The sequence below is a fragment of the Carettochelys insculpta genome, chromosome 10 (assembly GCF_033958435.1).
Source record: "Carettochelys insculpta isolate YL-2023 chromosome 10, ASM3395843v1, whole genome shotgun sequence".
Lineage (NCBI taxonomy): Eukaryota > Metazoa > Chordata > Testudines > Carettochelyidae > Carettochelys > Carettochelys insculpta.
Window position 1 is genome coordinate 42583935 of NC_134146.1, and position 6000 is coordinate 42589934.

Consider the following 6000-nt stretch of genomic DNA (forward strand, 5'->3'; position numbering starts at 1 on the left):
GATTCCCATGGTCTCATAAGGTTTGTCTCCAGCCACCAGTCCTGGCTCTCAGGGTTCTGTGTTATTTAGCTGTAATTTACCCCTAAATATCTTCTAAGAACCCAGTAACCAGTGAAAGTGTTGGAAATGCTGCTAGACAATATTTACCTCCCATAGTCCAGCAAATTCTCTCATCTGGCACAGGTCAGGTCCTGAGGGTATTGAATTAGATAGGTTTCCCCTGTATAACACTTCCCAGCAAAGCCATTGCATGCATTGTGATCAAACCCAGCCATTGGATGAAGGAAGCACAGAGGGAGGATGTCACAAAAAATCATTCTCCATCTCTCACAGAGCCTGTCTTACCCCCTCCCCAAAAATGTCCACTCCCCAGTTCCCAAGTACTCTTTCCCACCTAACCATACTCCCCGCCTATCTCTACTATTTGCCCCAATTCAAATCCTATGTATTGTAACTATGTGCCGTACCCCCAGGCCCACAATGCCATATTTCTATTCTTCCATCTCTGTTCTATTCCACGCCTCTTCTCCTCTTCAGCCAACTCCCATACATAGTAGCTCTTGTGACCCATGCTCCTTATGTGCTCCACACATGAGACTTACTCAATGTAATCCTGGAGCACTCTCACATATTGCCTGCTCAGAACTTCAGAGCTGCTCGAATAGCCTGGCAGGCTGCTCTCTTAACCGCTACAGCCTGCTGAGGCCAGCCTGACTGGTAGACAGCCACCTGAACCTGCACTTCTTGCTCTGTCCCTCCATGCCTTGGCACCAAATCACAACAGAAGACTCCATTCAGCAGGCACTTCAGCCTCCACAGTGCCTTCACCTCCTGCTCCAAATCCAGGTCTGGGTCTGGGTCTGCTTGCACAATAACCCCAATCAGAGCCACTGGGATATAGTACATACAGCTCTTCAGCTTCTGTAGCCTCTCCAGTAATCGGTCTAGCCCTCCACAGCATGTCAAGGCGGAGGCTCTGCACAGAAAAAAGATAAGTTGTGAGTCGATTCTGTCCTGATGCCTGGAGCAGGCGAGTCCATGGAATGAGATGCCTCTCACAGCCCTGCTGCTGGATGCTTGATTACAGGCTACTGTACTAATCACACGGAATGCTGGTATGGGAAACCTAGCAAACATTTCCTCTTGGAACTCCTCCAAAATGTGTTGGCTCTGCAGTTCCCCTACCAGGTGTACATTACCTCCCATCATAAACTGCAGGGTCACAAACTCCAATTCCATCTTATCATCATGGGGAAGTGCCGAAGTGGTAACTACTGCCAACAAGTCCTTCACCAACTTCATGCCTACTTCCTGGTTTTCCTGAGCCTTCTCCTTGACCTCTGCCTGGGCACCTTCATTCAGCTCCATTATCTTCCCTTTGTCTCTTCCTGTCTGCTCCATGACCTTCACCCAGGCTCTTCCATCCAACTCCATCACCTTTTGGGCTCCCACAATCTGTTCTACGACCACTTCCTGGGCTCTTCCATCCAGTTCCATGATCTTCCTTTGGGTTCTCCCAGCCTGCTGCTCGGCTTTCATCCAGCTGCTTCTACCCAACTCCATCTTCCCTTGTGCTCCCAGCCTCTGGTCTGTGTCCACTTTCCAGGTTCTTCCATCCAGCTCCATGATCTTCCCTAGAGCTCTCCCAGACTGCTCCATGACTTCCTCCTGAGCTCTTCCATCCAGATCCACGATCTTCCTTTGGGCTCCCATAGCATGCTCTGTGAGTTCCTCCTGGGATCTTCCATAAAGCTCCACAATCTTACCTTGAGTTCCCCCAGCTCGCTGTGTGACCTCCTCCCAAACTTCCCCTTCTTGTTCTATACACCTCTCCCTAGTTCCTCCATTCATCTCAGAAGGTCCACTTGGACTCTTCCCTTCTGTTCTTTCTTCTGGCTCCCTCTTTCCTCTCTCCATGTCCTTCCCCCTCTGACTCTTGATTACTTGTTGCTAGCCATGTATAGACTCCTTTGTGTCCTAATAAATGCCCACCTGACTCACTCCTACAGTGGGGCTGAAGTTACACATCGTGATTCCTCCTCCAAAGTCTTACGCTGGCTTTTCCCAAAAAGTCTTTTCAGATCAATCAATAGACAAAGTTAGACAACATGAAGCCTTTCTCTGACTATAAAAATCAGTCACACTATTTGGATTTAAAAAAATAGGCCTGCTTTACAAAAAAAAAAAAAAAAAAATCAACTATCTATCTTGATATATCATCCTGCACCTGTAGTATCTGATGAATGGGGAAAAAGGGAAAAAAGGAAAATACTTCCAGAGAAATGAGAGGGCAGCCATGCAATATCTAGTCGCTGTCTTGCTACCCAGTCAGCACTGGACAGCATTAAAAATGGGTACATGTAGTCTAAGATCCATAATGATTGATTTTGGCTATGCTTTTATACCATCCCATAAAAACAATTACATTAATGTTGATTAGCATTTGATAGCTAGAAGATGCTGTCTGTGCTCAAGGAGGATACAAAGGGAATGGGTGTGTAAATAGGAACCTGTCCCACAGCCCCAAGAGAGAATGTAGGAGTGACACAACGTGAATGTCAAACCTGTTATTCCAGAACAATCCTCTGATAATCCAGGGTTTGACTAGGCCCCATTTTCCCTCACTTTCATGCCACTGAGAAATATTTCTTAGCTAGCCCCAAATGTTCGTGTCATTAACCTCCTGCTCTCATTTCAGGTTCTTTTGAACTGCAGCTTCTTTCTGCAGTTAGTAATTGACAGTGACAGGGCTTAGATACTATGAAGAAAAGACTATCAAATATTCAAAGTAGGTTGAGAATGAATGTATACAACATTCTGGTTTATTTATCAAAATGAATGTGAGACTCTCAACCAGAACTCTGTGGGAACATTTAGGATACAATTAAATTAATACTTAAAAGCAAACTGTAAAGACACAAAATACACACCACACTTTACTTACACAACTGAAGTAAATGAGATTTTTGACACTGCCTGGACTGGATACTGAAATAGGCCTTAAGAACAGACAACACTTGCAGATTTACAAAAGGAAAGAGAAGACAAGCTGTAGGTATGAAATCAATGTGAACTGAAAATTGGGACAGGACAAATATTCTCCCATAGCACTATTAATATCTTTAATATCTACATGTCTTCATCACAGTGACTCTTTCAAAATTATTATGACACTGCCATTGTTTTCAAGGTGTTACTCAGACTGCACAGGCTTTGCTAGGATTGATTCCCACCCCTTAGGTTGGTTCTAGGTAAGTTCCCATGGCAACATTCTACTGCTAATAACATTCCAGGGAAAGACTGATGTTTAAAGTGACAATCCTTCTCTTAACACTGGCCCATTTAAAAATATGACACACCCGTACAAAGGAACACAAATACACTATTCCGTGAAATGAAAGGTGGCACGTGTAGCACTTTACAGGCTCCAGTGTTATGCTGGGGCCTTGGCTCAGCATTGACCTAGAAAGGGAAATGGTAGCACTATCTCCATTACTTACAACACCACCTGCAGCACCTTTAAGAAGCAGCAGTTTGGGAGGAAAGTTTTTTTTAATATAAAAAATGAACAGGATGAAAATTTAAACAGTAGAGAAAACAAAATACAGCCTCAGTGGGAAACGTAAGTCCACAGACTACTAGACGGGCTGGGACTGTGGTTGGGGTACCTCTTTAAGGGTTACATGGGGTCAGAACTCCTTTGGGGCTGGGGAGATGAGGATGGGATTCCTGAGCTCTCCTGAGGAGTTCACATGTAAGGGAATTATGTGGAAAGGGCTCCTTTAATTCCCTGCTTAGTTTCTCCCCTTCTCTCCCACTCCTCAAGGAGATTTCTGTAGATATGGAGTTTGGAATCCTTTCTTCCCCTGGGGGGATGGGATGGCCAGGGGTAGGACATTACCAAATTCCCAGCCATGAAAATGCACGATGGAATGTGAAGTCTGGTCTCCCCCCATGAAATCTTTTTTTTTAAACATGCTTTTACCCTATCTTAAACAGATTTCACAGGAGAGACTAATGTTTATCAAATTAGGGGTACTGACCCAAAAGGTCACAAAGCTGTACTGCCACCCTTACTTTTGCACTACATTCAGAGCTGGGTAGTCTGATATTGGTGACTGCTAGGGCCCAGTTCTGCAGGCAGCTTATTATAAATTGAGGTGGCAGTACTCACCATCAAAAGTAACAAGACCAGCTGTGGCACCTTACAGTCTAACAGATATTTTGGAGCATAAGGTTTGGTGGGCAAAGACCTGCTTCCTCAGATGCATGAGAAGAGGGTTCCAGAGGAGGGTTTAAAGAGGAAGTCTTAGTCAAGGGGAGGGCCTGAGTTGACAAGGTCGGTTCAGGTATAGAGGATGTAGCCCATTATCAGTAGCTAATGTGGAGGTGTGAACATTAAGAGCAGAGAAACTGCTTTTGTAATTAGCCAAGCACTCCTAGTATCTGTTCAATCCTTGGTTGCTGGTGTCAAATTTGCAAATAAATTGCAACTTTGCAGTTTCTCTCTTTGTTTTTGAAGTTTTTTTGTTGTAGGACTGCTATTTTTAAATCTGTTATTGAGTGTCCAGGGAGACTGAAGTGTTCTCCTACAGGTTTTTCTATGTTACCTTTCCTGATGTCTGATTTGTGTCCATTTATTCTTTTAGGTAGAGACTGTCCAGTTTGGGCAATGTAAATTGCAATGGGGCATTGCTGGCACATATTATAGTAGTAGATGTGCAGGTGAAAGAGAGCCACTGATGGTGTGGTTAGGTCCTGTGCCACCCTTACTTCTGTGCTTGTGGTGGTGGCTTTTCATTCACAGCTGGGCTTCTGGCCAGCAGCCTCTACTGATCAATTCTGAAGGCAGAGCCACTGCCAACAACATCAAAGTAGTAAAGGTAGCAGTACTGCAAACCACGCACACAATACACTCAGCATATCCCTGCCACTCCTTGAGTCAGAATCAGTACACCTCCAATACTATGAAATTTCAGATTTAAATAGCTGAAATAATGAAATTTACCATTTTCAAAACCCTAAGACTATGAATTTGATAGGGCCCAAGGTAGGGGCCTGGATTCCTTCAGTTTTACCTGGAGAATGTGGCTGTAGGGGCTGGCAGTAGAGCATGTGAGAAGCCACCTGCACTTAGTGGTGGGGTTATGGGAGTGGCTCTTCGGGGGCGGTAGGTCTTCTGTGAGCAGAAGCAGGGCTATTGAACGGCATTGGCTTCCCCCTGAGGGAATGGCTATGGGGTTTGTTCCCCGGGGTAGTGTAGGTATGGGATAGCAGGGCTATGGGGCTGGGCCCTTAGGGTTATGGCTATAGGTTTGGGGCCACAGTGATGTAAGTGAATGGCAAACAGTAGGCTAGGGGGTTGGAGCCCCAAGGGGAGGATGAGTATAGGGCTGATACTCAGAGGGGTATGGCTCCAGGGTGGAGCTGGGTAAAATCTGACTTTAAGACTGTGACCCCTGAGGGGAGCAGTGTGGCTACAGCATTAGGGCCGAAGGGGTAGGGCTATGGGGGTGGAGCTAGGGGAGCATGGCTGTACAGCTACAGGACTGCAGCAGCCCCTGGGGGGAACAGCATGGCGACAGAACTGGAGCTCAAGGGGTATGGCTATAGCGGCAGAGCCATGGGAGAATGACCCGGGGGGGGGGGGTACGACTACGGGGAGGAAGCTGGGGAATATGAATATACGGATGGGGGGGTGAGGCAAGTATGACCATAGGGCTGGGGCTCGGCGGGAGCCGGCTGTAGGGCTGGGGCCCTGGAGGTATGGGGCTGAAGCCGGGGAAGTAGTGTGACTACAGAGCTGGAGCCCGGCGGGTACGGCTGTGGGGCGGGAGGCCCAGGAAGGCTGGCTCTGTGTGGTTACCTGACGCGAGGGCTCCACTCCTCAGCAGCTCCACAGCTGTTTTCCCGCCGCTGGGCGCCATGAGGCGGCGGAGCCGCCAGGGGGCGCGGGGTGCTCGCCTAGGCCAGCCGCGCTCCGCCCCTTCCCCCGCGGGC